The sequence below is a fragment of the Cololabis saira genome, chromosome 14 (assembly GCF_033807715.1).
Source record: "Cololabis saira isolate AMF1-May2022 chromosome 14, fColSai1.1, whole genome shotgun sequence".
In the NCBI taxonomy this organism is placed as follows: domain Eukaryota; kingdom Metazoa; phylum Chordata; class Actinopteri; order Beloniformes; family Belonidae; genus Cololabis; species Cololabis saira.
The window spans coordinates 40,797,135-40,806,450 of NC_084600.1; positions in this window are offsets into that span (position 1 = coordinate 40,797,135).

A 9,316-nucleotide genomic window follows, 5' to 3' on the forward strand; every position below is an offset into this window, starting at 1 on the left:
TAAAACCAACCAGAATCACAATAGACTCAGCAACTTTGATAGATAATATATTTACTAATGAAATTGATATTGAAATAACAGGGGGACTGCTGTTGAATGATATCAGTGACCATCTTCCCGTTTTTGCCATCTTACATAATTTCTTCAAGGCCAAAAAAGAACCCAAGCAAAACATCTATAACCTTTCCAGATTGAAAACACCAGAAACCATTGCAGCCCTTAATGTGGACCTTAGTGAGCAGGACTGGCAGGAGGTCTATGTTAACAAAGACCCCAACAAAGCATATGATGCTTTCCTAGCCACATTACTGGACCTTTATGACAAGAACTGTCCCTTAAGAAAACAAGCTGCAAAGCCCAAGAACAAAAATAACCCCTGGATAACAAGGGGGATTGAAAATGCATGCAAAAAGAAAAATCTATTATATAAAAACTTTTTAAAACATAGAACGAAAGAAACCGAAAATAGATACAAAACTTATAAAAATAAATTATTAAAAATTATAAGAATTCAGAAGAAAGAGCATTATTATAAATTACTACAACAATATCGGAGTAATACACAGGGGACATGGAAGGTAATAAATAGTGTAATTAGGAAAGGTAAGGGCAAAGCAGACTATCCCAATTATTTTACGAAGGACAAAAAAACAACAGTAAATAATCCAAAGGAAATAGTCAATGAATTTAATACATACTTCTCAAATGTGGGTTATAACCTGGCAAATGAGATTGTGGAGCCGGCAAATAAGGAAGGCTTAGTAGATCTAGTTGAACGAAATTATTATACAATTTATATAAGTGAAGTTAAAGAAATAGACATACTTGATATTGTGCATAAATTCAAAGATAAAAGGTCTGCTGATTGGACAGATATAGATATGTCTTTAGTTAAAAATATTATAGTAAACATAGTAAAACCACTGACCTATATATGTAATCTATCATTTCAAACTGGAATCTTCCCTAATAAAATGAAAACCGCCAAAGTAATACCCATCTTCAAAAACGGAGATAGACACCTTTTTAATAATTACAGACCAATTTCGTTATTATCTCAATTCTCAAAAATAATAGAAAAATTGTTTGTCAATAGACTCGATAAATTCATAGAAAAACACAATCTGCTGAGCAATAATCAATATGGGTTCAGAGGTAATAGGTCCACCTCAATGGCTGTGATGGAACTAGTAGAGGAAATTTCAACTGCTATTGAGAAAGGGGAATATACAGTGGGGGTGTTTATTGACCTGAAGAAAGCATTTGATACCATAGATCATAAACTTTTATTAAATAAATTAGAGAGATATGGTGTCAGAGGGATTGCCAATTCATGGATAGAGAGTTATCTTGATGACAGATTTCAATATGTTGAGTTAAATAATGTTAAATCAGAACTAGAAAGAGTCACCTTCGGTGTCCCACAAGGTTCAGTGCTAGGTCCTAAATTGTTCATATTATATATAAATGATATTTGTAAAGTGTCTAAAATAATAAATTATGTCTTGTTTGCTGATGATACAAACCTTTATTGTTCAGGGAAGAATTTGGAACAGCTGCTGAATGTGGTGGAAGGAGAACTGAAAAATGTGAAGGCATGGTTTGATATCAATAAGTTATCATTAAACCTAACTAAAACTAAGTTCATAATTTTTGGCACTAGAAAAAAAAATAATCATATAACAATTAAAATTAGTGGTATGGAAATAGAAAGAGTATATGAAAATAAGTTCCTGGGGGTAATAATTGATGATAAACTTAGCTGGAAATCACACATAAATAGTGTAAAATCAAGAATGTCTAAAACCCTAGCAATATTAAATAAAACAAATTATTTTTTCTGTCAAAGAGCACAGTTTTTAATGTATAACTCACTCATAGTTCCATACATGACTTATTGTGTGGAGATATGGGGTAACACCTACAAAACAAATACAAACCCTATTTTTCTATTACAGAAAAGAGCTTTAAGGATAATTAATAAAACCGACTATTATGAACCAACAAATAATCTTTTTATTAAATATAATATCTTAAAATTCCATGATATAGTAGAGCAGAAAACTGTTTTATTTGCCTTTAAAGCCCAGCAGAAACTGCTTCCAAACTGCATTCAGGATTTGTTCCAGATAAAAGAAACCTGCTATGACCTGAGGGGGAAACTCATGTTTGAGATGACGACAGCAAGAACAAATATTAAAAAGAAATGTACATCAGTTAAGGCAAAAGAAATTTGGAATAGTTGTAATAACAACCTAAAAATGTGTCGCTCTATCGTCAAGTTTAAGAAATTGTTTAAAGAAAATATTGTAAATAAATATAAAACACTATAATTATAAAGTATACTATCAAAAACATTCTAGGATGTGAAATGTCAATTTTATATTTTGTCTTACTTATTTATTTATTTTTTTTCTTCTTTATGTATTGTTTGTTTTCACTGAGTAAAAGATAATGTCTCATATTTTTTTGCTGATCAAAAGAAAAAAGGGTAGGCACTATAAGCTACGGCTTCAGCCTACACCTTTTCGGCAAAAGAAATGTTGATTTTTTTTTTTTCTCTTCCTTTTCATCTTGTTCTGTACAAGCCGAAATAAAGATTAATTAATTCATTCATTCATGTGATCACAGAAAATACTAGCTTGTTCAATGCCAGGGTTTAACATCTCACAGCATAATTATAATTATAATAATGATAAACCTGCAGGGGTGGATCCGTCTACCGCGGCGTTTTCCTGTGAATGTCTGTAAAACAAGATTAGAAATCAGCTGCAACATAAACGCAGCAGTGACCAAAGACGTCCAAACTGCCAATCATTTCATGCTCACCTGTTATTTCATTTTTTTTTTCATTACAGTTTGATGCAGGTGAAGAAAATTACGGTTTGTGTGCCGCATATCTTCATCTTGAAGACTGGAAGCGGTCATGATGCCGTTCTGACTCTTTTATAATCATTCAATCATTCATCTATGTTGCTTCATAATGCTCTAGGTCGTGGGTCGGGGTGATTTGGATTTAGTTTGAGTCGATTATTTAGTCTAAAACCATCTCAATTTCCAATTTTTGGGGGAAAATCCCCAAATATGCAACTTTTAAGTAAATATATGACCTTTTAGTTCGATCCTCCTTCGGTAGAGGCTCAAATTTAACCAATGAATGAATCGAATATTAAAACAACTGTGATTTGTGTTGCAGAGGAATCAGACGTTATAAAACGATGGAGGAACCGGTCCAGGACGTGGTCCAAAGGGGATGTTTGTCCACGTGCCGCGCATCGTGTTTGAACAGAGGGTGATTAAATATGTGATCGGACTACAGTTTAAAGTCCCAGTGACGGTTTCTAAAAGGATGAAAGCAGCAATAACAGGAAAAGTTGGAACTGGTTGGAACTCGCCCCCTCAACAATGTAAAGTTTTCAACTCGGTAGGTAGGGAAATATTAATAATAATAATGTCTGTCAATGACGTTGCTGCCATGGTAACGCAGTGAAAAGGCTAACAACTTCTCTGTGGTCTCTCACACCGGGACGTTGGCCGCCTCCTGAAACTTACATAAATCCTTTAACTAATGCTTTGAAAGGTGCCGGAGGTCCTGCGGCGACGCTGACGGCCGACCAGCGGCCACTTCCACTTCCACGCCTCGAACCTCGGCTTTCACTGGTGCTGGAGAAGCTGGAGCAGCTACTATTGATAGAAATAGACTGAATTCATCTAGGTGATCATTTAGGAAGGTGTTAGTGAGATGGTGGGGCCTTGCAGGGGACGGTATAGAACGGAAACGGTATAGTATGAAGAGAATTACAATGAGAGATGACGAGACCTGATCTTTTTTTTTTTTGTATTAGGGCCATGCAAGAGAAAAAATAAATAAAAAAATTTGAGACTGGAAGGTTTTTTTTTATTGTGCACTTCGAGAAAAAAATGACGAGATTAATGTTGAAGTACAATTTCGAGAATAAAGTCGAAATTTCGCCTTTTTTCTCCACATTTCCACTTTATTCACGACATTTCGACTTCTTTCTCAATATTTCGACTTTTTCCTTGACATTTCGACTTTTTTCTCAACATTTCAACTTTATTCACAAAATTTTGACTTTTTTCTCAACATTTCGACTTTTTTCTCTGCATTTCGACTTTTTTCTCAACATTTCGACATCTTTCTCAATATTCATAACATTTCAACTTTTTTCTCGAAATTGTACTTCAACATTAATCTCGACATTTCGACTTTTTTCTCGACATTTTGACTTTTTTCTCGAAGTGCATAATGAAAAAAAAATCTTCCTCCTCTAAAATATTATTTTTATTTTTCTCCTGCCTGGCCCTAATACTCGTAGAACCACATGTGGAAAGATGTAGGGTCTGAAAATTATCCATAGGGCCTACTCATCCAAGGGCTACTTACCAAATTGCCTTTTGCATGATGCTGCTACAACCAATCAGAGACATAAAACCAGGTGACACAATCAGAGTGATGAGGATGAGTCCACAGAAAGGTGTGTTGTTTAGAAGAGTAAGTTAAACTTTCGTCTGCGAAACAGAAATACATCTACAGTCATGATCCCTCACCTGATATTAATAATAATGATCTTTATTAGTCAGTATATATCGAAACACACACCGAAATGTGTCCTCTGCTTTTAACCCATCACTAGTTAGACCAGGAGCAGTGGTCTGCCGTTATTCCGGCGTCCGGGAGCAATTAGGGTCAAGTGCCATGCTCAGGGGCCCAAAGAGGTTCATCCTGGGTTTCCATCCTGGGGGGCTTGAACCTGGTCCCTCACCTCATCAGTGCAGCAGCTTCACCTGTGCTCCCTCACCTGATATAAACCCACTCCTTCCACTCAGCCTTAGGCTCAGTCCCAATCCCCCCTAGTCCTACTTTTCATCCCTATCCCTAAATTTTGCGCGTTCCCGTGAGGGTAGTGGTGTCCCAATCCCTCTTTTCATCTAGGGCTAGTGGCCAAAACGAGGGCTAGTGTGTATCAATCTAGTCCTACAGAGCGAGGGTTTTGACTAGCTGACCGAGGGCTAGAAAAATTTCCCAGAATGCATTACGTTATCATTTGCAGACTGAATTAAAAAAAAAACATGGCGGACATTTCTTATTTTTTAGTGAATAAAATCAATATTTTGAGTTAGTTTCTGCATAAAAATGGGTTTTGATTACATTTCTAGCGAGAAATATATATTTTACTTTCATAATATTCACTCAGTGAATGTACATAATCACTCGTTTGCCCGTTGTTGCAAAGATCACGCCAGAATAAAGGCTGATTTATGGTTCCGCGTTACACCAACGCAGAGCCTACGGCGTAGGTTACACGCGCCGTACGTCGTACACTACGCCGTAGGCTCTGCATCGATTTAACACGGAATCATAAATCAGCTCTCGAGCCGGCAGGCTGGTCTCATCCCGGAAACTTTGGATCAAATTTCTTAACAGGCGTTATATGGGTAAACTGAGCCCAGGTTGGGGATCTTAACGGTTACTTTTACGCCTGAAAAAATATTAAAACTTAATAAAGTGGCATATTAACAGCACTACAGCTGAAATTAAAACAGCTTTTATCTCTGGGCTTCCTGATATGGTGTGACGTATGTGCAAACGTAACTACCAGTCGCTTACGTACCCGAACGTAAACCACGCAGTGACGTAGCAAGTGGTGTCCCAATCCCTAGGGAACATTACAAGGGCTAGTGGTAGAAAGTAAAGGGGTGAATTGGGATTGGCCCTTAGTCTTAGCTCCAAAGCCTTCTAGCAGTTTTCTTTGGATTGTCTTGTTGGTTCAACCCAGCTTGTTCCTGACTACTCTGCCTGCTCGTTGCCGGTCTGGTTCCCGGTTGCTCGTATTCCTGAAGGTTTCTGCATATAAGAAGGACTGAATCTTGGCCTGCTCAGGTTGTGGACTAACGTTCAGCTTTGGCAGGTTCCACCTTATTCTTGGCTATTAAATTGAACTTTTCCACCGGCCTCGATCTGTGCTGTTCTTGGGTTCAAACTCACGCCCATCACAAAGAGTAAGTTAAACTTTTGCTGTAGCCTGCCTCTACAAATACATCTACAGTATCTTACAAAGAAATCATTTGAGTGCCGTCTTCTGCTCACTTTTCACAGAAAAAGGCAAAATCTTCAAGTCTTGAATCCAAAACAAATTCAAACTCAGCTGCAGCCATTTACACGGTTTACATCCAGATAACCTTGCTGCTCTGCGTCATCTTGTTAGCCCCACCCAGATTCCTAGGCAACACCTTACATGATCCACACAACCAGCACATGCACCATCCTACAAATATTACACATTTCAAATGACTCTAACGATATAAGCTCTGCCTTGTGCTGAAAACATATTTTTCTTCCCCCTTTTAAGAGCTGCTGAATAAGGAGTCGGCACTGCACTGATAACTTAATCAGCCATGTCAGTCATTAGTTATAATGTCCTCCGTGATATTTTCAAGCCACGGCTCCAAACATTCGGCTTTCCTAAAATGTGACAAATAAATGACTCTCAGATTTAAATGAACTGTCACTTTCAGTTTTCAGACATCTGGTCAGGAAGATGAAAGCTGTTTGACGACGTGTTATGTTCTGCAGGATCACAGATGTGCAGGATGTTTTCCGTCATATAATGGGCCACAATAATAATGATAATAAAAAAGTTAATTTAAAAAATAAGCACTGTTTCAACAGCTTTGTAGAGCACTATTGTAAATGTAGCACATTAAATAAATGAAAATAAAAAATATGCACGAATTAATTCAATTGTATTATCTAGTTTTGAGCAAAAGGGGCTAATTGAGGTAATGGGTGTTTAACTAAGCTGTAATAAACGTACTTAGTTGCATTAACTTTACACAAATTTTGAGTCCAAGGCCACGTTTACACATAGATACACACACGTATTTACAAAAACGGATATTTCCCCCTCTACGTTTTGAAAAATACCATAATTTACACGAACCCGCATAAATACACTGTTAAGGTGCTATGAGCATCCAAACCTGCAGGGGGCAGTGTAACGAGAAGATAAAGTCATGCTAGCCAATCAGAATCCTGGAAAAAAACATCAATAATAACTTCCAGTTACTTCCAAGACGGAACGAGAGTCTTTGGTTTGGAGTGACAGAGAAGTGGAGTTACTTTTAAGTGTGACTTTAGAATATAAAGCAGGTAAAATACAAGAAAATATTGATGGTGGCCAAACAAATTGTAAACACAGGTCGCACTCATGACGCTGGTGACGTTTCTGTCGCATAATGTGACGTTCTGAAGCCTAAATCTCTGTTTCCCTCCATTTACAAGCAAACGTGAAATCTGAGTTTTTGAAAATCTCCACTTTGGCCGGAGTTTTCAGAAATGATAATTTTTGGTGACTTTGAGCTTCGTTTTCGTGTAAACCAGGGGTCGGCAACCCGCGGCTCTAGAGCTCTTTAGCGCTGCCCTAGTGGCTCCTTTTTCTTCTTTTTTTCCCTTTTTTCTTCTTTTTTTCCTTTTTTTCTTCTTTTTTCCTTTCCTTTTTAATCTCGACATTTCAACTTTTTTCTCGACATTTCAACTTTTTCTCGACTTTTTGACTTTTTTCTCGGCATTTCAACTTTTTTCTCAAGATTGTACTTCAACATTAATCTCGACATTTCGACTTTTTTCTCTGCATTTCGACTTTTTTCTCAACATTTCAACTTTTTTCTTGACATTTCGACTTTTTTCTCGACATTGACTTTTTTCTCGAAGTGCATAATGAAAAAAAAAATCTTCCACCCGTTTAAACTAATATAGATACATGCAGCATGTGTTGCCTTCATTCTAAGGCTTATACGAGACTTTTCATTTTTTGCGGCTCCAGACATATTTGTTTTTTGTGTTTTTGGTCCAATATGGCTCTAAAACATTTTGGGTTGCCGACCCCTGGTGTAAAAGAACGGCCAAAACGCATGAAAACGCCACTGTTTTTGCTACGTGTAAACGGGACCCAAGACACAATTTCTTACCGTTTATACATCGGCTATAATGTTTGCAGATGACACTGTGATGTGTAGAGCGAGTAGAGAGGAGATGGATGAGAGATGGACCGGAGAGAAGAGGATGAAAGGTCAGTGGCAGAATGACAGGATGGAGGCTTGTAAATGAAAAGAGAGCTGGTGGGATGATACAAGGGGAAGAGGTTAAGAGGAAATTAACAAATGTAAATACTTGGGCTCTTCTGTTCAGAGCAACGTGAAGAGGTGAAACAAATAAGTGCAAGGCAAGAGTGGAGTGATGGGAAGAGAGTGTCTGGAGTTAGGTGTGACAGAAGAGTGGCAGCAGAAATGAAGGGAAGGATGTACAAGGTGGAAGTGAGACCAGCCCGTCTGCATGATTCTGTCTGAGACGGTGGCATTTACCAAAAATAGAGGTGGCAGAACTGGAGCTGGCACCGCTGATTTCCAGATTTCCCCAGGAAGTGACGAGGAAGGGACTGAAACGGTCACATGGTCGCAGCGGTCCAGATGAGTCATTCTGGAGACAACGGGAGAGAAGGCATGTTGGTTTAGTTTTAGGTGGTTTGGGCTTGTAAAGAAGAAGGAAAGGAGAGCACAAGGATGCTGGAGACGGAGCTGGAGGCAGGACAAAGAGAAAAAACCCGACAGGACGTTTCTCAAAGTGATGAGATGTGGTTGGTGAGGAGGAAGATGCACACAGCAAAATCACTGGTGTTATATCATGATTGACTTAAATTCAACACCAGACAACTGTCTCCCATCTTTTGAGTGTTATTTTAACACTTTTAAAATAGTTATAGACAGTACTCGAGTTGTAAAATAAAATCAGGGGGGATGGTGGATTTTATCATATGGGGACAGATAATTTGTCCTGATTACAAATAATATAATATATTACAAATAATAGCAGTGACCAAAACACCTGCAGAAATACTGCAGGAATGACATAGCAGCAGTTAAATGCAGCCTTCTGTAAGCTTTAAATATCCACTGGGCTTACATCAAATACATCAAAACACAACAATAAAAAACACTTTTCTGAACTTATCAATATGACTCTGTCCTTCACAGGATAAGTAACATGGATCACTGCAAAAACTCAAAATCTTAACAAGAATATCTGTCTTATTTCTAGTTAAAATGTCTCATTTTAGTAAAAAAAAATCTCATTACACTTAAAACAAGACTCATCCCTGGAAAAAACAACCGTTTTGACCTGTTTCAAGTAGATTTTCACTTGAAATAAGTAGAAAAATCTGTCAGTGGAACAAGATTTTTTTTGCTTGTAATAAGAAGATAAATCTTGTCCCACTGGCAGATTTTTCTACTTATTTCA